The sequence below is a fragment of the Balaenoptera acutorostrata genome, chromosome X (assembly GCF_949987535.1).
Source record: "Balaenoptera acutorostrata chromosome X, mBalAcu1.1, whole genome shotgun sequence".
NCBI classification, from domain to species: Eukaryota; Metazoa; Chordata; class Mammalia; order Artiodactyla; family Balaenopteridae; genus Balaenoptera; species Balaenoptera acutorostrata.
In genome coordinates, this window is record NC_080085.1 from 14,505,530 (window position 1) to 14,532,446 (window position 26,917).

The 26,917-nt window shown below is 45.7% G+C and overlaps 2 protein-coding genes across 3 annotated transcripts in view; one reads left to right on the forward strand and one right to left on the reverse strand.

The window, feature by feature from the left end:
• Positions 1-26,917, forward strand: part of NHS (NHS actin remodeling regulator) — a 353,067-nt gene that overhangs the window by 83,994 nt on the left and 242,156 nt on the right. The gene's annotated exons all lie outside the window — the stretch shown is intronic.
• The window catches only part of LOC103016224 (tripartite motif-containing protein 44), a 238,848-nt gene that overhangs the window by 82,458 nt on the left and 129,473 nt on the right, over positions 1-26,917 (reverse strand). The window lies entirely within an intron of this gene.

Sequence of the window (26,917 nt, forward strand, 5' to 3'; positions counted from 1 at the left end):
GGCGTTTAGCTCCCACAACTGTACTCCACTGCACTTAGGCACCTGAGGCTTAGAGAAGCCACATGACTTGTCCAAGGACACAGCTGGTCAAATGGTAGAACTGGAAATCGAGCAGGTCTGCTTGAACACAAAGCCTCTGCCCTCAACCATAATGCCCTATGGGGTCTCTTTGGTACTTGACTAAAGTGTGATGAACACATGAGCAAATGGATAAAAGAATAAATACCACAGGGTGCAAAAAAAGGACTGGAGGTCATAGTAGTAGTGGATTTACTGAGGTGTCATTTATTCTTTTGTTGTCTCTTCACTTCCCATCCCAAATAGTATAAACGCTGTTGCTCGGTTCCTGTAAATCTCAACTCAGAGTGTGTCTGCTTTTGCTTCCTGTGGCAGTTGAACCCCTCCCTAAGTGCCACCATGTGGCTTCTAAAGGGCTCTTGAGCCATGGATTGAGGATGGTGCTCAGTTTGTAACCAAGGCAGGCAGAACTGAGTCCCTCGCAGAATTTCCTGGAGATATTTACAGGCAAGTAGCCCCCTCCTGAGAGGAAGGAGTGTAGAATCTGCAGAGAGAATGTGAGTTCCAGTTTGTTACCTGTCATCTCGGCTGGCCAGATACCAGGCTGGACACTGTCTTTTCGAGGCGGGCAGGCCAAGAGTGTCTTGGTTTGTATAAAATGTGAGCTCCTGGCCCCTGGGAGGCCTTATGCTAAATTATAAAATGAAGTCCATTTGTTAACCCAGAAGAGTTTGGCCTATAGGTTTATAAAAACATGCCCGTGGAGAGGCCTCTGAGCCAGTTGAGATAAACAGAGATGGCAAATAATTGTCTGCAGACCTGGGATCTCAGGGCAGGGGAGAGGAAGAGGGCTGAGCGGCTATCTTTTAATCTAATTGTCCTCAGTTCCATGGTGGGGATCAATAAACTGTGAACACAGGAAGAAAAAGTTCCAGAGGAGAGAACCAGTTGCAGCTGGCAGAAGTGGCCCGCCATGGCAAGTGGTAATGCCATTTTAATTAGGTGAAAGCCTGAATGGGAGCCGCGTGAAGACCTTCTCCTGGGTGCCCTGGGTCGCTGGGAGAGAGAACGTGCGCCCTTTGTGTACTTTGCCAAAGCCCACCGGCTGCCACCTCGCAGGAGACTTACATTGGAGTCACTGGTTTCCAAAAGGGTGACAAGTGCAGTGTGTGTCGCTGAATGAGAGGGGCCCGTCTTGCCTTGATCCTGCCAGCTTGGGCCTGGACTCGAGCCATCGCGGCAATGGCCCTGATTTCTAAACGGGTCGGGTGTTTCCAGAAGCTTTTGCGGGAGCTGATTGGGGGTGAATAGGAAAAGTAAGGGTGGAGGAAGGAAGCGGTAAGGCTGGGCTGGGCCTTTTCAGGTTCAGAAGGCTTGTTTTCTTTATCTCCCCACTTCTCAGCTTCACACCTTATAAGCTGATAGCATCTTGTGCTGCTAAGAGTGTCAGCTTTTGATGATGATAATAATGATGATGAAGATAGTAATGATGATTATAATAATAATAATAATAAAAATAAGTGAGCACTTCACAACCACTTTCTATGTACCAGGCACTGTTCTAAGTGCATGTCCATCTGCACTCTAGTCCTTTCACAGGGCTTCTACTATTATCCCCATTTTAGGGATAAAGAAACAGAAGCACAGAGAAGTTAAGTAACTTACCCTAAGACCCAGAGCCAGCAAGCCAGGATTCAGATCCAGGGACTATGGCATTCCAGCCAGAGGTAGATCTCAGAAAAGGCTCCGGTGTGCTCTGGACTCAAGTATGGAGAACGTCACCTACAGAGGAACCTCGGACTCTCAGCTTCAGGAAAGCAGGAACCACATATGTCATGCTCACTGTGGGATCCAGGACAGAATGTTTTAGGCACAGTCCTCGTGCTGTTTCAATGCTTGTTGGTACATTGATTTTTGACAAGGCAGAGAAATGCAGTACCAGGACCTGCGATTTTTGTTACATACAATTTAATGGATGGATGCTTATTCATTCACTCATTCACTCCGTAAACATTCCATCGAGCATGTGTACCAGGCATGGTACTAGGTGTTAGAAGTAGAGAAATGAATACGATGAGGTCTTTGCCTGCGAAGAACTCACGTCTGGAGGTAGATGCACACAGACATAATGTGCACACACAGGTGTTGCTTCGGCCCAATCTGTCCTCTCCGTTTCCCTCACTTGCTGCCTGGGTCTCTCCTCAGGCTAAGGCTTACCACGTTTTACACGGCTTTATAGTTTTGTTTTGTGCGCGGTCATGTGCACACACGTGTCTTGTGTCCACTGAGACATTCACGGCTGTTTGAGGCCAGCTGCACATGTTATTCACCGTTGTTGCCCCTAGAACAGCGCTGCTCCAAGTCTGGTCCACACACCGGCGGCATTAGCATCACCTGGGAGCTGGTTAGAAATGCTGACTTTTACTGACTTAGGAGCTCCGGGGGCAGGGTCCAGGAAGTCGTGTTTTCCCGTTTCTCCGGGCAATCCTGATGCATGCTCAAGTTTAGATGAGCTGCTAGGGTAGGGAGCCCAGGTCCTGTCACGTGTCGGTGCTCCATAAATAATCTCTGAATGATTGCTTGCATATTGACATTGAGTGGGGGAACTGGGTTGGTCTTACTAGGTCTGGGCAGGACTCCAGGTATCCGTTTTGCCAAGTATGAAGAGGCTATGGGCGAGATGGAGTCATATTTCTTTCCCTCTCAAAAAATTTGGATGGATGCACTAAATGGCTGGGAAGATCGACTCCACCAGCGTCGAGGAGCAACTGAGCATGTGACCTGATGGGAACCGAGTGACTGGGCCAGTTTATAATGAAGGCCAGGAGATCAAACAGGGCGGAGTGAGAACTCCATGCACATGGTTTGGGACAATATGCTAAAGCCACAAGCGGAGAAGAATTGTATGCTTGGGACTCTTGTCTGTTCCAGGACCTTATTGCAAATTAAACTCCCCCTATTCTTGCCTATGTGGCAGAGCCTTGGTGCAAATCTATTTCAAACTGGGGTTTCTCTCCCATCCCATTTCCCTTTTCACTTTCTTGAACTCTCCCGTTGCTCCCCAGCTCCCTCCTTCTTTCTGCCCCAGAGGGTATTGTTGCCCAGACTTTGATCAGGATTCAAGCCACCCTGTGGCCTGACATTTGTCAAGGGCAGGGATGTGTGGGCTTCTGTGAGCAGTCAGCAGCTGTTTGTGGAGTCATGGTTTTAAGGAATCTCCCTCCCTCAATAATGTGATCGTTCCCCCCTCCCAACACCTCCCCCTCCCCCCTGAAAAACCTTGCCTAAGAGCAGTTGGCTCAGTATAATAAAACACAGCTTGGCATCAGGAGCTACATAAACAAGAGACATTTAATAAACTGCGTAGCATTTTGGCAGTGGGAGGGACAGTAGCAGCCAAAGAGACGCATATGGCGGGCTTAACAGCATCCTGGACTCATGGGAAGAGGATCCCTGGGTTTAGCTCCCTGGGATGAGGAGGTGGGGTGAACAAGGGGTTAGAAAGACTAGGCTGGTTCAGCATCCTTGGGAACACTGCTCTGCCGAGGTTTTCCCAAGAACAAGGCTTATGTATGTGATTTGATAAACACTTAGGTAGCGCTCATTCTGGGCCAGGCACTGTTCGCTAAACCCTTTGCATATTTTTAAACAGCTTTCTTGAGGTGTCGTTTACATACCATAAAATTCACCTGTTCTGAGGGTACCATTCAATGATTTCCTTATAGTGAGTTTACAGAGTTGTGCCACCATCATCACGATCTGATTGTGGAAAATTCCTCTCACCCCTCGTGCCCATTTACAGTCAGTTCCCAACCTCACCCCCAGCACCAGGCAGCCGCAAACCTACTTTCTGTCTCTGTGAATTTACCTTATCCAGGAAGGTCGTATAAATGAAATCATGTAATATGTGATCTTTTGTGATTGGCTTCTTTCACTGAGTGTAACGTGTCTGAAGTTTATTCCTTTTTATTGCCAAATAGTATTCTGTGGTATAGTAACAGTGCTTTATATTTATTACCTCGGTTCTTCCTCATGACAGTATCACGATTCACAGATGCGGAAACTGAGGTGCAGTTAGTACTTTGGAGGGTAATGATTCAAACCCAGGCAGTCTGGCATTAGAGTCTGTGCTCTTATTTAGTCTCTCTTGCTGTGCTGCCTCTCCATGGGTACAAAATATGTCTTCATTTCTAACTTGGAAAAGTTTCTTTTATGTAACGACCACTGAATTTCTAAAACTGTTATACTTAGTTTTATGCAATCTGATGAGATTTTCTTGAATGCCTAATTTGTGCCTGGAACTTTACTAGGTGCTGTGAGGGACGGAGACAAGTCTCTGCTTTCAAAGAATTTAGCATTTTGCTTGGGAGATAAGACTCAAATGCACATGGTAACATAGGTCCCCGACAGCCACATGGGATCATATATGATCTAAAGCCTAAATGCGTACTCCAGGTAGAGGAAGTCAACAAGAAGAGGCTGATGTCAGTGAGAAGAGCTGAGGACAGCTTTTCAGAGGCCATGGCCATGAGCCAGTTCTAGCCCCTTGGCCTAATCAGTCCCAAGCTGCATGAGTGGAAGCTTGTAATTGTTGAGAACCCGCACTATGTTTTAATGTCCCTTCCACCCACAAAGTTTTCTGCTTGTTATGTTCCAACTTTTAGATCCCATCTGTGTGTCTATAATTATACCAAGAAGCTTTTCCTCTTAAGCTGTTTTTAATAGAAATGTCTTGAGGGGGTTTTGCTCTCTTTAGAAAAAGTGGTTAGCCAAGGCACGGGGCTTGATTTGTGTGTGTGTGTGTGTGTGTGTGTGTGTGTGTGTTTATTGTAAAATGCCTTACAGCATCCAGTTCTTAGGCTGCCCACCAAAGCCTGGCAGACAATGATTCAGGAGTAAGAATAGCACATGGAACTGCATTTAAACTCTAGAAGGCCTGGTTTAGGTAGCTTGTGCTGTGTAACAAACCACCTCAAAACTTAATGGCTTAAAACAACATCCATTTATTTGGCTCATAATTTTGTGGCTCGTCCGGGCAGTTCTTTCTGGACTGGCTCAGCTTACCTCATGTATGTATCTGTGGCCAGCAGGCAGGTCAGCTCATGACTGGGCCGCAAGTCTGGCTCTTGGCAGGCTTTTAGTCAGGGTATGGCTCTTGGCTAGGGTGCCTTAGTTCTCGTCCATGTGGCCTCTTATCTCCAGCAGGCTAGCTCAGGCTTGTTCACAAGGTGGACACAGGGCTCCCAAGAGCAGCAACAGAGGGCAAGTCCCAGTTCACAAGCGCTTTTCCAAGCCACTGCTGCATAGCGTTTGTTAATGGTCCGTTGGCCAAAGCAAGTCACATGACCAGCTCTGATTCAAGGAGTGGGAAAATCAGCTCCACCGCTTGATGGGAGATCTGCAGTGTCCTATTTCAAGGGTGTGAATGCAGGGAGAGGATGAATCTGTGGCCATTTTAGTAATCATTCTCAAAGTCAGAGCATATAATAGCAGTAAGGTTAGCCAACATCTACTAAATGCTTACAAGCTGCAGGTACCATTAGAAGTACTTTATATATGTATCTTGAGGCATTTCAATCACACAGTGGCCCTGAGAGCTCGGTGTTAACCATTTCCCCCATTTTTCAGAGGAACAACTTGAGTCTCTGAGAGGCTGAGTAACTTGCGCAAAGTCACACAAATAGCAAGAGGTGGCCCAGGATTCTCATCCAGGCAGCCTTGCTCCAGAGCCTGTGGGCTCTTACCCATTGTGCCATCTTGCCCGTTACAGGCTTAGTGAAATTTAGTTGATGCGCCACCGAACTACAGGAAGAAGACTAATATTTCCTAACATGTATTGAAGACGTAGGATATGCCTGGCTCCGTTCCAAGCACTTTACACAGATCGTGGCATTTCGTTCCCATGACCATCTGCTCCATCAAGGACTGCTTTTATCCCCATTTCCTAGATGAGGAAACCCAAGCTCCGGGAAGTCATTTATATGTCGTAGGCCGCACAGCTTGTGCATGGGCAAGCTAAGATTCAACTCTCCAAAGCGTCTACACTCGTATCTAATTCGCAGCATCATTTCGCTTACCCAGACTTTATTTCATAGTCTCAATTTACATTGGTGGAGGAGGGGGATCTGGGAACTCTCCAGAACATAGAGGATAATAAAGAAGAGGAAAAAAGACATCTAGGGATGCAGCTAGAGTTGTCATCACAAAGCCCACGCATCTGCCTGGGGAGTTTATTGGTTCGTTGTCTACTGTACCCAGTGGAACCAACTGTCCAGTGTCCCCACTCCAGGGCCACCGTCCGCGTGGGCACACAGGAGTGTGCAATGTGGCGCCCTCACGAGGCTCGCAAGCTCAGTCATCTGCTTTTCTACCTTGTAGAGATTAGGGAAGCAAATAAAACAGGATTAGGTTAAGAAGTCTGACAATAGCTTGTAAGGGCACTACCATCCGACACTGAAGGAAGAGTCAGAAGAACTAGTTTACCAAAAGCACAAGAACTCAAAGTACGAGAGTTTGGGGGTGTTGGTGGAGGGCCAAACAGCCCATAAAAAGTTCCACAGCTCCTGGGGGTGGGGGGTCACTGTCTTACTACTTGGTATAGTAGTTGGTTTTTAGAGAGGAAAAAAGGTTAGGTTACATTCAGATGCTTTGTTGATCAGGGAGGGAACTAAATAATGTAATTTTGAAAGATTTGTCATAGATGATGACGATGAGATTAATATTTCTTGGGTGGAGCACCTCAGACCCTGAGATGGCAGGCAAATGAGACTTTATTGGAACTGACCTCCCAGGGTTGCAGTGGCCTCTTGGGGTCACTTTGACTTTTCATATTTTTCCTCTTGGGTTTCTGCAGGGTGGATGTAATTCTAAATGAAGATGAGTGAAGGCTCTCAGGGATCAAGGCGGTGGCCAACGACCATTAAGACTTGTGCAAAAGCAGCTTTTTGACTCCAGAGGTGGCTCCTTCCCCACCAGGAGGGTTTACACCTGGCCTTCAGGGTAGTTCTTCAAGGCAGATAGAGTCTGATGGTCTGGCTGGCAATATTTGGACACTGGTATTATGTTGCAAAATGCCTTCAGTTCCTGGGATGAAAGATGCAGGACGGAAGATGGGCACAGTCTCGCCACCGGATTGTGGGAGCATTCTGAGCAGCTGGTGAGTCATGGACGCACGTGTGCGTCTTCAGTGGGGCCGGGAGAGAAAGGAGACCCACGTTTCAAGGTAAGGTGGTTTGAGCGATTACGAATGTGGATTGTAGGTGTCTGGGGTACAGAGTTTGAACAAGACTCGGGAGCTTTTGGATGGGTTTGGTGAAAGTACGATGATACTAAACGATGCACTTGGCTGTTCAGCTCATTAAAGTCTTCGTAAATGCCCCAGAGCCAGAAATATGGAAAGAATTAAAGTAGCACTTTGGAGGCCTCCATTGAAATTTCTTTTCTGTGTGTCACATGTGGTCAAGACAGCAGCAGACAGCATGAAAGGAAAGGGCTCTTTGTGCCCTTGTCAGTGTGGGGCTCAGATGGGGGTGAGCTTAATCCTTGTAATGATATTTGTGGAGGGGAAGAAAAAATGAAATTCCCTTCGGCTAATTTCTCAGATTGCTGGAGCAGTCGATGGAGGCTCAAGAACTGGGTTGCCTGAATCTCAGAAGAATCTGCTCTCCCAGGGGGAAGAAAATGTGCTCCTCACACAGTGGGGGCTAGCATCTAGGAGAGCATTTTCTTTCTCTGGGAACACACCATTTTCTGTTCTTGTTTTTCACCTTTCCATACTTGTATGTGCAGAAATTTCCATTGGTCTGTTCGCCTTGTCTATTTTTAAAGCATCAGGTTCTTGGATGTATGGTGCTGGTTCATCACGAGCAGCATCCAGCATGCCAAAGCTGTTTCATATACATTTCCTGGTGGAGTGGAGATCTGGCTAGGTGCTTATCCAGCAGCACCCTTCTGGCCCCCAGGCGAAGCGGCCTTTTGCCTGTCCCTTCTCTCGCATATGGCCTGCCTTTGGTATATAATGGAATTTGAATGTGTAGTCTATGGGAATTAGCTGTGACACCGGCTGTGCACGAGTGTGCTGTAAAAAGACACGTATCCACATGCGTGTGCCTTCCTGCAAAGGCATGAGCACGCACATGCTTATTGTGGGGATAATCAAATAAAGTTTTGCCCTCCTGCCCTGGCGGGCATCATATTTACCTCATTGGACCGCGAGAGAGCTCCAGTGGAGCAGGCAGGCGGGCAAGGATGGGGAGGGGGAGTTTGAGATGCCATATGGAAGTGGTTGGAAAACAGATGGGGGAAGTCTGGAAAAATCCAATTTGTTGTCCTCGGGTATTTTAAGGAATGTCTTGACATTAAGGTGTTAGAAAGGATTTCAGTGCCCAAGACGGGTTAGAATTAGATGATACAAAGCAACTTCCCAGGTAGGATTGGTATATAACTAACCATTGAATAATGATATTTCATTCGGGGCTGATGGGTCAGTGGAAAAGGCTAGTAGGTCTGTCTGTTGGGCAGGGTTTGAGTGGAAGGAGTTGGCCAGAATTGGGGTAGTCAAGCACCTCTTAGTGGAAAGAAATAAGTATGAAAATAATCTTATTGTAATCTCGTCAACAGTAAAATGGAAGGGAGGAGCAGAAAGTTGCTTTGCCTCGCTGGGGAAGGAGCTGTTGCCAGTAGATCTGTTATACAGCGTCAGACCCCTAATATGTCATTTTTAATTATCGCCTCTGAGGGGGGGTTTTGATGCAGTCCAAAAACGTAGACCTTCCCGCCCTGGACCATGCACCCATCCAACTTGGATGCTATTGACTGTACCTTTAGAGGTGATGGAAGCTCATTTGATGTGTTTGATCCCATGATGGGAGCAATAGCACGCCCTCTTCAGGGGTTCCTTTCATGGGCTTCTATTGAAGAAATCACATTTGCAGTCACATGTAAGCCCCGGATGTCCCTGTGAAGCAGCTGTTAAGGGGTCATGGCCAGTGGCTCCACTTGGAGTGAAGGCTTTCTTTCTCTTAGCTCCCATGCTCAGCATCTAGTCCCAGGGCTGGAGAGCTTAGAAGGCCTGGGAGGGCTTCAGACCTCTGGGTCTTAGCCGTGGTGACACGACGGAAGTGCTCCTGGGTCTGCCTCCATTCTTGATCCAGTGCTCCTTCTGTTCTGCTGTCTGTTTCCTAATTTCTCTTGTCCCCTACATTACCGTAATGCTCCTAAGGAACGATGATGGTCCTATCGAAGTTGCCTTTCCTTTCCTTTAAATTTCAAGAGAAGACACAGAAATGTACTTTTACGTACCACCGGGGGTGCATCTAGTTTCCCCAAACTCTTGCTCTTTCCTTTCGGTGTCAAATATGCATCTCATCTCTTGGTTTCATTTCAAACTGAACAAATGAACTTAATAAGGTTGCATTGTAATAGGAGTTGGGCATATGGGTTCCTGCTATTTCAGGACTTTTTCTTGAGGGTGGGGGTCATAGAGGGGTGACATCAGCTTTCATAGTAATTAAAGTTGGATTTGCAGTTTACCATTCTTCAAATTGATAATTTTGCCAATTATAATCAACCATGTTTTAAGAACCTGAATTTTCTCACTTAAAGTTATTCCCCTAGACACACTTTTAAATTTTTTAAATTAATTACCATTTCACTAATTAATTACTTAATTGGCTCTTAACCCAATAATTGAATAGTCTAGATTTTAACAGAAAAAGCAAAAAAGAAAACAAAACCAAAACCAAACAAAATCTATGCAAGGATTTTTTCTTAACTAGAAATATTTCTGGAATGATCAGACATTAAAATCTGTACTACGTAGGTGAAACTGGGATTTTAAAATTTTTTGAGAAAAAGACATTTTGTAATTGATAGGAGTCAAGATTTCAATCTAATTAATTGGCTTTTAAAATTCTGGGTCAATTAAAAGCACATGAAATATACTTACAGACTCTTCATGGGAAAGAACAAATTTGCAGGTTTGAACACATTCATATAAATCATCATTTTGATTTTTCTCTCTCAACATACCCACTCCTACCCTGGGCACTTGGGAATGGGCTGTTTCTGCTTATATTATGAACATATGAAACTGAACTCATTGATCTACTGTAATAGACCAAGGAAACAAAGCCATGTGATTTCTAGACACGACATGGAATTTGTACACGTACTCTTTTCACCTACCCAATCCAGTGCTGGCTCTTTTGATAGTGCTATTTGCCAGTATTAAAAAAGAGGTGGGGCTTCCCTGGTAGCGCAGTGGTTAAGAATCCGCCTGCCAATGCAGGGGACACGGGTTCAATCCCTGGTCCGGGAAGATCCCGCATGCCGCAGAGCAACTAAGCCCGTGCGCCACAACTACTGAGCCTGTGCTCTAGAGCCTGCGAGCCACAACTACTGAGCCCACGTGCCACAACTGCTGAAGCCCCTGTGCCTAGAGCCCCTGCTCCGCAACAAGAGAAGCCACTGCAATGAGAAGCCCGTGCACCGCAACGAAGAGTAGCCCCCACTCACTGCAACTAGAGAAAGCCCGCGTGCAGCAACGAAGACCCAATGCTGCCAAAAATAAATTAATTAATTAAAAAAAATAAGATACTAAAAAAAAGAGAGAGATAAGGAATAAGCTCTCCATGACATCAAAATATAAAGTCCCTCACCATCCATCGCAGTTCATATAATACTTTAAAACCTTTCTCTTGAGGTGTGAGCCTTTGGCAGGTTCAGCCATGTACACGGTGGCCTGAAAGAAGCAAGTATCTGTCAGGGTGAGGCTTGCTGTCCTTTTCACTCCCAGCACACTGTTTGAAGGACTTGGGAGAGGGTGACATCCTGGTGGTGGCACCAAAGCCGATGATCACACGAAGGTCTAGTTCCCTTCAAAGTTCGGCCTCACCAAGAATTCTTTTCCAATACATTTTAAAATCGAAGTAGAACCTAAACATAGAAGAGGGACCACAGTTAACAGTACAGCTTGATGAATTTTCACAAGCTCAACACGGAACAAGCAACAGAGTGTTACCAGCACCCAGACGCCCTCCTTGGCTCTATCCACACACCGTCCCCTCGCCCCCCACCCACAGGAAAATCATATTCTGACTAATGACACCACGGATTCATTTTGCTTATTTTCATACTTTATATAAATGGAATCATACAGTATGTGCCTTTTTGTATCTGGCCTCTTCTGCTCCACATATGTTTGTGAGATTCAAGCCTGTCGTGGGTAGAGCAGGGCTCATTCATCCACATCGCTGTATGGCATTCCATCGTGTAAGTAGGCTGCGGTGCATTTATTTATCCAGCCTATTGTCCATGGGCATTTGGGTCTTTTATGGTTTAGGGCTATTCCTAATAGCGCTTCTATGAACATTCTTGTCCGTGACTTTTGGAGAACATGTGTTTATGTTTCTTTTGGATGGATATATATCCCAGAGAGGAGATTCTGGATCATTCAAGAGGGATTATTTATCCAGAAACCTTTTGTTCCCCCGCCGCCCCATCATCTTCTGTAGGTGAAGGTACTTATGGCTGGTGTTTTTCTGATTCTGTCCCCTGTGCTGTGGAGCTCAGGGGCTTCACTGAGGGGAGGGGGAGCTTGGGTGGGTCCCTCGGAGCAGTGGCCCTTTTATCTGGCTCAGAGACAGTGTTGGAATTCCACACAATATCTTGTTCTAAGAATGAGTTCCATAGTTTTAAAAAAATGAGTCTGGAAACAGGTGCTTTTGGTTAAGAGAGGGAAAACAGGCCTCCATGGCAGCCTCGGGAGGGCCGATGCGCCTGGGCAGTGCTGGCACTTTATGGCTTTTCCTTCACTCAGTCCTCACCTCAGTCCTGCAAGGCTGCCACGGCTTCCTCCCTAGTTTACAGCTGAGGAAACCGAAGGGTAAAGCGGTTAGGTGACATTCCTACAGACACACATCTAAAAGAGAGCTGAACCCAGGCAGCCTGACTCCAGGACTCCTCTCCTTAATTATCCAAACCAGAACAGTCTGCTCCCACGCACTGCCCATTTCACAATCTCTCACAGACTGTCCAGGGCCTGCGTGATACATTATGGTGACAGTGGTTGACCCTTTTGGTCCAAATTTTCATTTCTCTGGGAAAGCTATTGCCTAAGGAGCCACGGTATAATAGGGACAGGCCCAAATAAAAACGATCCCACTAGCTTTTTTTTCCCCCTAAGTCCATTTCAGAGCAGAATCTAACCCTTTGTATTTGCCCTTCTACATGCTCAGTCCTCTGTGATTGTTGCTGAAAACCTGGGAGGTAAGCATGATAAATATTACTAGCCCTTATTTTGTCCTTCTCCCTGCTCAGATACCCCAGCCCCTTCAGTGTGCTCTAGCCACACTGGCCTCCTCAGTATGCCTCAGGACCTTTGCACTTGCTGTCCCCTCCAGCAGGAGTTCTCTTTCCCACATATTCTCATGGCTCACTTTCTCATTTCCTTCAGGGCTCTGCTGGAAGTCACTGAATTAAAAGAGACCCTTTCTGACCTCCCTGTATAAAATTAACTCTTCGTTGCTTTCCACTTCCTGACCCGCTTTACTTTTCTTTCAAGTATTTCTGCTACCTGGCATGTGATATATTGATTTGCTTTGTTTGTTTTATATCAGTTGACAGACAAGGTAGACTTCAGATGGGCTGGGGCGTTTTAGATCTTGGGGCATCCCTGGCACACCAATAAATATTAAATGAATTAACGAGACTGGCTTTCAAATTTAGAAAATCGATACCCAAAGAGGGTAGCTGGAACTGATATTTAATGGGGAAACTCTTATGTGCCACATCCTTTTACGTTTCCAATATTATTTATTTTTGCGTTCTTTCTTTTTTTCTTGATTATTCTTGCCAGAGGTTTATCTTTTCATTAGGCTTTTCAAAGAACCAGCTTTTGGTTTGGTTGAGCCTTTTGTTCTATGCCTTTCTTCTTGTTCAGCTCTGTATTCATTTACTTTGGTTTGTATACGTCTGTTTTATCTCCGCACATTAAAGGTTGTTTGAGTGCTGAGACTGTAGCCAACCACAAATGTGATGAGGCCTGCTGACTCGGTTAGACCTTGAACCTCCATGTCTGGGAGTCTGTGCTTTAGGCCTCTTCTTCTCCTGCCCTCCTGGTTTTACATGAGCCACTGGGGTGGAAAAGAGCGACACTTAGATTTTTAAAAAGGAACAGATGATCCAGTTATCATTTAAACCAAGCTATTTTTAAACAACATCACAATTGCTATGGATCGGTTTCTGACCTGCGAGTATGATTGCTATTATAGTATCATTTGTTAATTCCCTTCTAACAAATGTCTTCTATTATTTGCAGTGTTCCTTATATGATTTTACTGTTGTAATTAAAACTATGGGGAGATGAAGGTGACGCTAGAATGAAAAAGTTCAAACCACACTTTGAGGCTCTTTTCTCTGGCTCTAAGTGAAATCTAACTATGTTAGAATAACAAGACAGAAAATCTACCTGTATAATTAGGAAATGAGCAGAGTCAGAATGAAATGGTAGGAAGGTACATTGCTAAGAGATGCTTCTCCCAGTGCATACAGAAGCCAGTAGCAAATAAAACCTATGTAGACAAGGAGAATCCTGTGCACGGACCTTCAGGGGTGGAGAGGTGTGCTTGAGGGGCAGGGAAGCGATTGATGGCAGCCTAATATCTAGTTAAAGCGCTTAACCTCTGGGGTGAAATCTTGGTCCAGAGAACACTGAATGGTTTCACAGGAAAAATGTCATCTGATGAACCCCACCTTATAAAGCGGTGGAGAAGTGGTCATAAATTTGTTCGGAGATTCTTATGTCTCATTCTGGCTTTGGTTTGCAATCCGATAGGCTTGATTTTCCCCGGGAGTCTCCCGACACCATGTCCACTTGTGTTAAGATTAAGGCATTTAGTTGCTATGTGAAATGTGATCAGGGAAAGCACCAAGGATTCTGCATCTTGGGGGGATCATCTCTGACTTGAGGGGAAATCGGGGGCAAGAACTAAGGAGAAAGTGAAAGGGGGAGAGACATGAAGAGCAAGGGTGGGGGCCACAGCAACAGACGGACACATTTGGGCTGTTCAGGATAATGAAAAAGGGGATCTGTACTGCCCTCCTAAAGATGAAAATTTCACCCAATCCGACTTTTCAGACTCCCACCATTGAGGTGCACAGTGAGAGGTGAGTTGATTCCTAATGTTCCTTCCAGCTGGAACCTCCTTTGATTCCAAATACAAGAAACACATTGTCAGCGAGGCAGGATAGCTTTCAGCATACCTTGAGAGGTCAAAGGTCAGGGGTCGTCACCTAGTGCCGTCCAACTGTGAATACAGGAAGTGTTCCCTGCAGGTTCTGTGTACAGAGGTGTTTGGGTCCAGTGTCTAGACAGTCATAGATCCAGGATAAGGGACTTCGCCCAGTCCAGTGGGAGTCAGTCTGGATTCTTTGGACTCCAGGTACGCTGATCCAGCACGATGGTGTAGCCACTATACGCAGAGCTATTTTCACTGGTCAGTCCCTCAATGTGTGATACTAAGGCGATGTTTCCTTTTAGCAAATGGAATTTAAGTTCCAGATAGCAGCTGTAGCAGGAGGAAAAGGTTATGTTCTACTTTTTCAAAGGTGTCAAAGGAACAGAGTGTATTAAGTACAAGTCTGAGTAAAGAAGATTCAAATTTTCTAATGATACGCAGAGCGTGAAAACTTTCAATGTAAGCACACGTGCTTTATTTACCACACTATATCAAGAATATCAAGCCAGGCCAGGAAGCATGAGTGTGCCAGTAAAATCTTGACAAATACCAGAAGGAAAATGAGAACCCAACTTACTAAGTGGTGGGAAAGAATCAGTGGTGATAGATGGAATTCTTTTTATAGAGCCCATGTAGAAATAAGTGTAGTGTTCTTGAACAGTAGCCCATTTATACTGGAAGATTTCTCTTTGATGTATACAAGCAAGCCAGATCACGGAGAGGGATGACTCTTCTTCCCATCAGAAGAGTAACCTGATTGTTTTTTTCTCAGCTAAATAACTAGTTTATTATCGACCCAGAATATTCAGTTGTCGAGAACTCTAAGGCTGTGCTGTCCAATATGGCAGCCACGAGCCACTGGTGGCTATTGAGTACTTGTAATGTGGCTAGTGTAATTAAAGAGCTGAATTTTAAATGTTATTTCATTTTAATTAATTTAAATTAAAAGACTGACACTTGATTCGGTTATTGGACAAGTCTCAGTATCTTTGGAGCAATTTTGATATTGTGAATCGACTTTTCCAACTGTCTATTTCATGAAATCACGATACAGCTCAAGTATTTCTGATGAAAATTTGTCACCCAAATTGAGATGTGCTTTAGGTGTAAAAAACACATGGGATTTCAAAGACTTAATATGAAAAAGAGAACGTAAAATATCTCATTAGTAATTTTTTACATTGATCACATGTTGAAATGATAGTATTTTAGACATTTTGAGCTAAATAAAATCCATTATTAGACTTAATTTCACCTGATTCTTTTACGTTTTTTTTTTCTTTTTACTTTTTAAAATATGACTACTGGAAAAAGTAATGTTACATATGTGGCTTGTATTCTTGCATTATAGCTCAATTGGATAGTGCTTTAGGCACTGCATTTGATGGTTAAGGCTAGCTTTGCCACTGAAGATTGAAATGAATTGGAATCTCAGGAAAACGGTGGCCCCTCTAGCCTCACGTGGAACTGAAAGTTTGCCCTGCTCTTTCCTTCTGTTCTCTGAACCTAACCATTAGGTGAGTTATCTAATGCAAATCTCTGTGTGAGGAGAAAGCTAGGTTTTACTGGATTCTGGTGTTATGTTTAAGCCTTAAGCTCACTGAAGAATCTAGTTGGTAAATGGTTTCAGGACACTGGGCTTCTTCCTAGCAGTTCTCTTAGGCTGGGTTCCCTGCGCAGACTCTGAGACGGAGGTTTGTGTACAGGAAGCTTACTGAGGGTGTCTGTGGGATCAACACAGGATGGAGGGAAGTAAGGGAATGGCCTGGGGGAGGAGCTGAACGGCCATGCAGTGCAATGGAGATGTCCGTTCTGGAGGCGGGTTGGCCCAAATCGAGGCAGGGAGGTTGGCCCTTTGTGTCCTCCAGTTGACCAGTCTTTGGATGCAGGTTGCCCCTGGGGAGGGGACTGAATGAACCTTGAGGGAGGCAGCTCCCTTCCACAGAAGGCAGTTCCCAGAGCAGGAGACAGCTGTGAGCCCTCAGCAGCCCACACTCCCAGCAGCTGGGGGAAGGAGCCGCTCCACCTAGAACGTGGTGTCCCGGTGGCTCATCACAGCGTCCACCACAATGTTGCAATCTTGCTCTAAGCATCAGCCCCCAGCCAGACTCTGCCAGCCACACCTTTCAAGCACCATCATCCTAGACTCAGCCCAGCAGCCACTCAGAAACGTGGGGCAGGACGGGCAAGGAGGAACCTGGTCCCAGAGCAGACACCCTGCCCCGATCCATTTAGAAAGAAGTCAAGACCCTCAGTGTAGACTAGTAGTCCCCTGGCTTCCAGCCACACGGAGGACGAATGTCACTCAGATGACAAGCCAAGAAAGAGAGCAGGTCCCGGTCCCCAGGGGCTCCAGAGAGTGACCCGCCGTTGCTGCGGTGGAAATAAGAGCTTGGGAGCCACTTGGTCCCTGAGAGCTTGACTGTGATTTTTCTCTGTGTGTCTGTCTATCCATCCATCTGATTGTTCTGTTTCCTCTTTTCTATTTTGTCCTCCGGGCCAAGTTTACATCATGGTACTACTTCTTCCCAAGCATCTCCCCTGCCTATTTGTAATATGCCCAGCAGCCTGTGATCATTGGACAGGAGCATTTTACCGTCGGCCTCTTCCGCTTCTCCGGCTCATTATCCATAATTTAACAGCTGGGCGTGTCACACGTGTCTGTGCTCACACAGGGATGCGCACATTCTAACTCGTGCACACCTCTAAAAGTGTGCCAGTGCAAACTGGGTTAAAGCTGCCCTCAGCTACCTCATTTCCCCTCCTGCCCCCCTCGTCCCTTTCCTATCTCCAGCCGCCTCGCGCTTTGCCTCTCATTTCACGCTGCCTCTGAGAGAGAAATCTCATTATTTCTGATTCAGGGGGTCCTATGCCCTCCCCTGCTACATGGCATGCCCGTTGCCAGCGTGTTACAGCATCACAAGGGAATTCGGAGCTCTGATTTATCCGCCAGAGGGAATGACTGTAGGGAGGACCAAGAAGGGGAGCAGCGGGGGGATTGACAGGGAAGAACCTCGGTTTTCACAGCTTCAGGATGCTTGGATTAGTTGGGTTAGGTCACATGATGAATGTAGTGCATTTGATCAGTTGTCTAAAGAAGAAGCAGGGCAGCCTTTATTTAATTTTAGAGATGGGCTGCGGACACGTCACTGGGGCTCTGGGACAGCTGTTGAGGAAAGCTATGATGGGCTTTTTAATCCTTCTCTCCCTTTTCCTCCTGGAAAGTCGTGTGTGGTGTGGGTGGTCATATAGTTCATGAGTTAACAGCTTCATGTCTCCCTCTGCCCCACTCATCAGGCAGGAATTAGACATCTTCTGTTGGGCTCAGTACATGGGTCTGGCACGTAGTGGGGGCTCAGAAAATGTTCGCTCAGTGTGTCATCAGCCAGGTCTCTCAGCTGTCTTGGGTTTGGTTCTCCCGGAAATAAACTCGAGACAGTGAGCCAGGTATAGGTAGTTTACTTGGGGGATTCAGGAACACTAGTAGGCCATGAGGGTATGATGCAGGGAAGCGGGGAAGCCAGTAAAGGGGCATTATCAAGCTTAGTCCTGCAGGAGAACCCAAGGGGCGAGGGAGCCGGAGTATTTATACTCCAGCCTCCTGAGTCCTTGGTTGGGGGCTGCTTCTGGGGGCGTTAGTTCCCCAGCATTTCCAGGCCACGTCATGCATGGGCAGCGTACTGGTTCAGGAAAATCGGCCCTCAGGCTCAGAGATGCAGGCGCCGGCAGCTGGAAATCTACTGGCACTTACCTGAAAGGTCTGATAGGCATGGAGCACTGACAGGGTCATTCATTCACTCAACAAATATTTGTTGAGCCGCTTCTGTGTTCCTGGCACTGTCCTAAGTGTTGAGGATAGAGCAATCAACAAAACACATGCAAACCTCTGCCGACAGAGAACTTACAGTCTAGGCAGGAGAGACTAGGCTATGAGGAGACCAACATAAACAAAATACGTACATTATATAGCTTGTCAGGTGGTGAGAATGCCATGAAAAGAATAAAGATGGAGGATAAGGGTTGCTGAGGGTGCCGTATTAAATCAAGCGGTCGGGGGAAGCCTCACTGAGATGTGAGTAAGAACCTGGCGGGAGTGGATCATGTGGATATCTGGGAGCAAACAGTTCCAAGCAGAGGCACACATTCCTGCCTCAGGACCTCTGCACTTAGTATTTCCTCTGCCATTTACTCGGAATGAGATGGTGAGCCATTGAAGGGCTTTTAGTAAAGAAGGGACGTATTCTGGCTTATGTTACTGTGTTGAGGACATACCAAGGCAGGGCAGGGGTGGATGGAAGCAGGGAGGCTCATCAGGAAGCACATCTTCTAGAACCTTCCATTTTACTGCATAATAAATGAATAAAAGTTAAGAGTCAGAACAGACCTCTTGAGGCTTACATGTGGCATGACACAGTTTCTGCTGCGTTCCGTTGGCTAAAACAAGTCAAAAAATAAGCCTAGATTCAAAGGAAGGAGAAATGGTCTCACCTCTTGATGGGAGGAGCTGCAGAGTCGTTTTGTATAGGGGTGTGGAGACAGGAAAGGGAAATTATCGTGACTCTTTTGGCAAACAATCTACCATGGCAGACAATGTCATGTTGAACTTCCAATATCCCTGTTCTTAGAATATCCTTGGGCCACCCCACCTCCTATGATGGAGTAAAATGGAAGGTCCAGGAAGATGTGCCTTGTCCATTGTAGACCACGGTGACCATCTCTGCCAGTGGGTATGCGTATGGGGGCGGGGGACAAATTGGAAAAGCACTTCCACGTGATTGCTTTGCTCCTTTTAGCCCTATGACATGTCCCTTTGTCAGCTTCCTTCTTCCCTTCTCATTGCTGCCTCTTCGAGGCCTCCATGTCCTCCTTTCTTGAGAACAAACACCCATCCCTTGTGTCACAAAGAGCATTTTGCCAGATCTTCAGTAACTTTGCTCTTGACCACTTTGCACTGAATCTCCCCATTCACTTCCAGTAGCTTCCAAGGGATTTTTCCCAACCAAGGTCAGGACCCCCAACCCTAACCCCCAACATGATTTCTGTGCCAGTTATTAATACTCCTTTTCTACCTGCCTCACTAATGGATGGGCTTCATTTGAGAACTGAAACTATTCGGGGTTGTTCTCTGTGTTGTGTGGAGACTAGTATTCTGAACGTCGTGTTGACCAAAGGTCTGGTACTAGGTTCTTGTATTCGAGTAATTGATGGGTAAGTTGCTTGAAGCCAAGGTCTGTACCTGTTTCTTTGATTTTCTTCCCAACACCTAGTAGCTGGTAGAGTTTCAATGAATGTGACCGTGGAATTGAGGTCAGTTTCTCCAATAGTCTATCTGATATCTCAGACCTTCCCCTCTTCTTCTCAAGATAGGAGGGAAGGATCTTGAAGCACCTCTGTAGATTAACCAGATTTTTGTAATCTGGACCAGCGCTGTCCAGTAGAACTTTGTGTGGTGATGGAAATGTTCCATATCTGTGCTAATATGGTCGCCACCAGCCACTTATGGCTGCTCAGCACTTAACATGTGGTTAGCACAACTGAGGAGCTGGATTTTTAACTCGCCTTAATTTTATTTAAAATTTTATTTAATTTAAATTTGAACTTAAATACCAGAGTAGACTGTACAGTTCCAGATAGTACTTCTCAAAGTTTTCCACTGAAGTGTTCCTGGTGGTAGAGAAAAGAGAATTAATACCTTGATGGTTTGGGGGGGTACAAGTTTTCAAGTACAAAATTACTTGGAAGTCTTAGCTTGAAAATGCACGATGATTTTGCATTTATAATATGTGTGTGATTTTGAGTATGTATACTCTAATGTGGAGCAAAATGGTCTAGGGAAGATGTATGCCCGACCTCCTTAGCACACGCTGCCGTGTACTCTTCTAAGCTCATGAGTGCCGGTTGAGATAGGTGAATGCACTGGCTTAAAGTTTAAACATCACATTCTTCCTATTTTGAGCACAGCCTGAGAATGAAAACGTCTCATCCAACACCCATTCCGTGTTAGGAATGACCTCCCAGCTAGGGTGAGTTAGAACCTTCGTGCTGCAATGCAAACCTATTCGGTTAAAAAAAAATTCTCCCCCAGAAAGCCCTTCAAGTGCATTTAATGAATAAGGTGGTGTCCGTAACTTTCTGTGACATTTACTTTAAAAGCCGTGGGAGTGATTTAGTGGTCAGCGGGCACTGACATTTGAGGAAGGAAAGACAAACTTGGCTGCTCCTGACATGACTTTTTTTCTTCTCCTCTTGACTTATGGCCTTGCATCCATGGAAACTTTGTTTCCTGAGAGACATATTGTGTTCTTCGGGTTTTGGAATTAATCTGTTTTTTTCTTCCAATACGCAGCCCAAATTAATTTCTCCTTTGTGTGTCTGATGGCACAATTATTTGTAGTGAGTAGAGGATGTTTTCTGTGGTATTTGAACTTTGTCTTGTTGTGAGGGGTGTGCGTGTGTATGCATGTGCGTGTGTGTGTCTGTGTCTGTGTGTGTCTGCACTTGCTTCTCCTCAATGTAGAATTTGCTCCATCTTGTTTAGAAGAAAAACACATGGAAAAAAGAGGATTTAAGAAAGCAGATTGTAAAATATTACACAGATGCATGTATAACTACACCTATAAGCATGGCTCTGTACAAGTGTATAACTACCTCCCAGATCAAGCTAGAGAACATTGTCAGCACTTCCAGGAGCTTCTCTTTTGTCCCCTGCCAGTCCAGATAGCCCACCCAGAAGTAACTATTCTGACATCTGTCACCAGACATTAGTTTTGCCTGTTCTTGAACGTCACATAAATGGAATCACACAAAATATATTTTACAGCATTTTGTCCGTAAGACTCGTGCATGTTGTTGTGTGGATCCGTCCTTTATTTTTTAATTGCTCTTCAGTATTCCACTATATGAATGTACCACAGTTGATTTATCCATTTCCCCATGGATGGATGATGTTTGGGTTGGTTCTAGCTTTGGACTGTTACGAACAACGCTGCTGTGAATATTCTTGCACCTGTCTTTTGATAGGCTTCTGCCCTCCTTTCTTTTGGTATATACCTAGAAGTGGAGTTACTGGGTTGTCAGATTAAAAGGAAGGTTTGGTTGCTCTAACAGAGACCCCATCTAACAGTGGTTTAGACAAGGTAGAAGTTTACTTCTTCCTCATATGGTAGTCAGAGACGCAGGGTCTGTCCATCGGGACGCTCTGTCATTTCCAGTGAGATGCCCCTGTTCTGGTGGCCCAAGATGGCTGACCAGCATGCCCACATTCCAGGCTAAAGGATGGGAGTACAAAGGGGGAAGTCGGCAGCATGCACCTTCCCTGCAAAGACAGACCCCCTGAGATTGGGGCACATCACTTCCGCTGAGACTGCGTGCACCAGAACTTGATTTACTGCCACTCTCCCCCGAAATGCCAGAGGTCATCTTTATTTTGAGAAGCCTCGTGCTGGGGGATAGATACTGAGATATTATGAAAAGTCTCTGCCACAGCTTATTTCTTGGGGTTGGCATACACCCCAATGGGGGGAATAAGAGTGCAGGTGTCAATGTTCAGCTCTTTTACACCCTGGACCGGGAGAACCTCCGAGAACTTTCCTGACTCCTTGGAGCAGTTAAACCAGCCATCCCACCTAAACTCTTTTACTAGTCATGGATGGTGTTCACTCATCACTTGTATACAGATGTCTCCCCAATAATGTTTTGGTTTTGTTTTTAATATATTCTGAAAACAGAGTGTTAACTACTCTTATTATTTTCAACATTATTATTATTTTCCTAGTAGGAGCGTGCATCTTGGCTCAGTCACTTATAAGTTTGTGTGGTCTGGGAATAGTTGCTTGTTCCCTCTGAGCCTCTGTTTCACCATCCATAAAATGGGAATAAAAATGTCTACCTTGAAGAACCGTTTTAAGTAATATATTTTACAGAGATAATATATTTTACACCCGGTATAACTGGAGCTCCACATGGTCCAGTCTTGGTATCCTGTCATGATAAAAACTATCTAGCAACTAGAAGATTAAATGTAATTCTTGCTTCTCAAAATGTTTCTCAAAATGTTAAAGAAGATCCAAGTTATAACTCACAGAAATAGTTCTCAAAACATACACACCCCCCCAAAACCTTCCTCTTTTCATCTCTCAGACACACCTAAGCATCTTGAAAGGTTCTTTCTCTCCTTGCCCTCAGTTCCTCTCAGTTCTCGCAAACTCTCCCAGACTGTCTCCCCACCTATGTGAGTGCTTATCTTTCGTCCCTCTTCCCCATTTCTTTCCACCTCTATTCTTTTTCTCTCGCTCAAGTAAATCTGAGGGAAAGAGGTGGTGACTTTTCTTACATCATTAGTGTTTTCTCCTGTAACACAGGTCAAATATCTGTCACTTAGTCCACAGTCGGTGGTTGCTATTTTCGTAACCATCCAGATGATGAAGACTGTTAGCTCTCTTTGCTTATCTAGGACCCTCCTAAGAGTTTGAGTGGAGGTGAATGCCACTGAGGTTGACGCTGAGAGCAGGGGTATGTGATGGGTGGGCTGTTGTTAGTCATAACAACAGCTGTCATGCAATTTGCCAAGTGTTTGAATTTCATTCGTTCATTCATTTCATTTATATTGATTTGTTTATTTATTGGTATCCGGGAACAGTTTTGAAAGAGTCGACAGAAAATATATCTAGCATAGGATGAAGTCAATAAATAATAAATATGATCAAAGGGAAATAACACCGAGGCCCAAAAATGCATGCCCCAAGCTGATGTCCATCTCAGAGGCATTGGGGAAGCTGGAGGTATGAGCCTCACGGTTATTTTGAGGAATAAACCATGGGGGAGTACTTTCCAAGTATAAAGTGCTTGACAGCTGGGTAGCGGAATGAGCTTTGTGCCTTCTGTGTACAGTTTTCATGACTGTGGTGGATGCCCGGTCTCTTTTTGCCTGATTCCCAGCATTTGCTGCCCTAGCAGTTGGCTTTGAACAGAAGAGGTACAATGCTATCAGCTCCCAAGATCTTGCTGCCCAGCTGGGTCTCAAATACCCTTAATCACTTGTTATTCATCACGGACCTGTACTGAGTTTTTGGTATTCTGAGAACTAATAAAGGATGAGCTTTTTCATAACACGTTTGGGTGCTGGGTCCCGGGCTGTGGTGTCCTGGAGCCAGCTTGTACCGGTTCACAAAAGCCAACCGTGCACACGTCTTACCAACTTGGCGTTCGGTGACATCAACTTGGTAGCTTGAAATCAGCCAAGGTGTGAGTATTTACGCCACGGAAATCAGCAAACGCTACAAGTTAGGGCTTTTTCTTTTTCCTATGGGAAGTCAGTGGTTAAACATTCACTAGCATATCACTGGTGCTCAGCGCATGATTATGTCAAGTAAAATAGATGCCACTGTTCGGGAAAGGAAATAGTTACAAGGCATTCTGTGGACTCGAAAGTACTGCGGGAAATTGCAGAAGAATTCTGGATAATGCTTATATCTGATCTGAGAACATCAGTGAATCTATCAGAATTTTAGAGTGGGCAACTCAGAGGTTGAACACTGTGATGAATGTTCTTGATTTGTTTGAAAATCACATGGGAGAAAGGAGGCTGGGGTTTTCTGCTGAAGCTGGAAGCAGAAAGCCTGAGACCACCGAGGGGCAGACTCTGGAGCATTCACCTCAGGGCACCATAGAGTTCAGCTGAAATGATCCTTCCTGACACATCCCTCTAGGAGAAAGAAAGGGTGACAAGGGACCAGGAAGGGTTGTCTCCGTGCAGCTGATGCCCTAGTCATAGTAACTCAGCTGACAGAGGTATCCTTTGGCTCCCAGTCGTCAAATCAACCAGCACTTTCATCTCTTCAAGTTCAGTATCCAAGGCTGATGTGTTGACTATAGCCAGAGAGTTATCCAGGATCAAAAGTCCTCTAATTTGAAAAGAGACACGCACCCCAATGTTCATGGCAGCACTATTTACAATAGCCAAGACGTGGAAACAACCCAAGTGCCCATCAACAGATGAATGGATAAAGAAGACGTGGTAGAAATATACAATGCAGTACTACTCAGCCATAAAAAAAAGAATGAAAGTCTGCCATTGACAGCAATGTGGCTAGACCTAGCGAATATTATGCTTAGGGAAATAAATCAGAGAAAGACAAATACTGTACCAAGGTTGGTCAAGGAGAGGGGAAGACGGTGGGCAAGAGCTTTTACTGTGGTTTCCAAGGGAAAGTGCGGGTGAGACCGAGTAAGCAGATTTAGGATTGGCCACTTGGACTAATTTCACCGGGCTCTGGAGTATAGGAGCTGTCCCTAGTTGACCTGGGGTGGTGAGGGCAGGTGGAGAGTGGCCTGGAGAGCAAGAGACCATAAAGGAGGCAGTTGCGAGTCTGGGCTCTGGATTGGTTAGCTTGCGTCGGAGAGATGGGCTCCCAGGGGAGTTGTTGACTGTCTCGAGGAATTAGCTAGCCCTGGGAGAAGCAGTCCCTCCAGGGTCATCAAGGCCCCCAAGATGTCAAAGCATCAGAAATAGAGAATAAAAAGACATGATTAATACAGAAGCCCACGTTGTCCTGAGAGTGGAAGGCAGCAGCGTTAGATTGGCGTGGTTTCCAAATAAGTGGCGTGAGATGCCCGCCTGCCGCCTTGAGCCTCCGCTGGTGAGAATGTCTCATGTTGCACACACTGGCAGCTACAGCTGACCTCGTAAGAAGCATGACAGAAAGTACGCGCGGAGGTTTACGGCCAATTTAAAGCTTGAGGTAACTGTGCTATGATCGGTCTACGAGGTCCCCAGCCTCAGCCTTCTGTGTGCATTAATTCAGACTTTAGGGGACAGACATTTTACATTTCCAGAAACCAAGTGAGTGTTTAGAAGAAATAAACACTCACCGGTTATTTTCACGCTACCATGTTCTGTGTTGTGCTTGAGAAATATGCCTTCTAGAGAGTTGTAAACATGCTGCACCCGAGGTCCATTATTCCAGGGCTCATAGTGGAGTCCAAATGGAATAATCTGCAGACTAAACCCTTTCTTTATCCCCAGGGCCGAGGCAGAGGGCAGTGAGGGCAGCACGGGTGAAATGGCTTCTCAGGTGCCGTCTGACTCTGAAATGTGCTGACCTGGAGTTTTGCCAGTTGGCGCAGGCTGGATAATAGACTCTTAGATGGCCTACATCGAAGGGATGATAAAATAGCGGCCTGGCCCTTGATCCCTGCCCCTGCCAGGTTCTAAACAGCATCATCTATTGGAGGAGTTTCCAGACGGACTGCTTTGCAACTCCCCCGAGCCTCAGAAAAGAAGTTGGCTGTTAAAGACCGGGATTGCTTTAGCCTGAGGGAGAGAGAGAAATACAACTTACTGCCTTTCCCATCCCAGGTGTGAGCTGGGTTTTAGCCAGGAAAAAGATGGCAGTGCTTTGGATTCTGAACATCAGTGGCAACTTGGAGGCTGTAGAGCTTTCCACAGGGCTTGAGAGGATCCTGGACACTGACAGCCTTCCTGCTGAGCAGACACATGCTTGGCTAAAGACTTTGGTGGATTCCAGTGGTGATCATGGCATGCCAGCCTTCCTCCCCTGGCCAGGACTCAGGCATCACAGGGCACGATTTGGCTTTCTAAGAATCAGCATGTTAGGCAGTGGAAGATGATTTCGCTGCAGGAATTAAATGCAGATGGTGCTGAAGCATATGTTTCTGCAGCACCTAGTGTGGTGTCTGTGTGTAGTAGGTGCTCAGTAAATGGTGGTTGAGTGAATGAACAGATGCTTGTTTTATATATCCTATAGCGGAAAGACAACTGTTCTTCTTCTTGTTTCTTTTTTAGAATGAGTGTTGTCCAAAAACAGAATGGAGTGTTTTAAGGTTTAGCATTAAAACCTCCAAAGTATCCAAGCTGTAGCTGACTTGCAAAGCTAATGATAATAACTATCAGTCAGCCATGGCTGAGTAACAAATAACCCCCAAACTCAGTAGCTTAGAACAATTAGTATTATTCTTAGGCTTTCAGTTTTGCACATCAGCTGTGGTGACTCTGCTTTGAGCTGCAGGTCTGCAAATTGGCTAATCTTGTCCGGGCTTGGCTCTGGTTTTCAGGTTTGATTCCGGTCGGCTTCACATGACTTTTGTCCTTCTAGGACCAGTGGCCTAACCAGGGCTCATTCTTTTCACAGCCATGGCAGAAGCACAAGAGGACAAGCCCCGCAGCTCAAGCACATTTTAAGCTTTAGCTCACATCAGATTTTTCCAACTTCCCCTTGGCTGAGAAAGTCATATAGCCAAGCCCAAAAGCCATAGGTGGTAAAGTATAGTCTGCCCTCAGTGGGACCATGAGGGCAATGGGTGATCACTGAGCAATAATTAAGACTCCCATAACAGTGACCATTTATTGACTGTTTCTCTGTGCCAGGCACCACTCTAACCATTTTATATAAATAAACTCATTTAACCATCATGACGACCCCAGGGGGTAGGAGCCATTGTGTTTAAGCTCCATTTTACAGATAAGATAGTTGAGGCACAGAATTACCAATGAACTTGCAGGAGGACACACATGTAGGAGGCAGCCAAACCAGGATTCACACCCCAGCAGTCCAGTCACAACACCTGCTCTCTTAACCCCCCTGGTCTCCCACTCCAGACAGCAGGAGGCGTGCTGAGCGACCCTGGAGTGCCTCCAGGTCGGC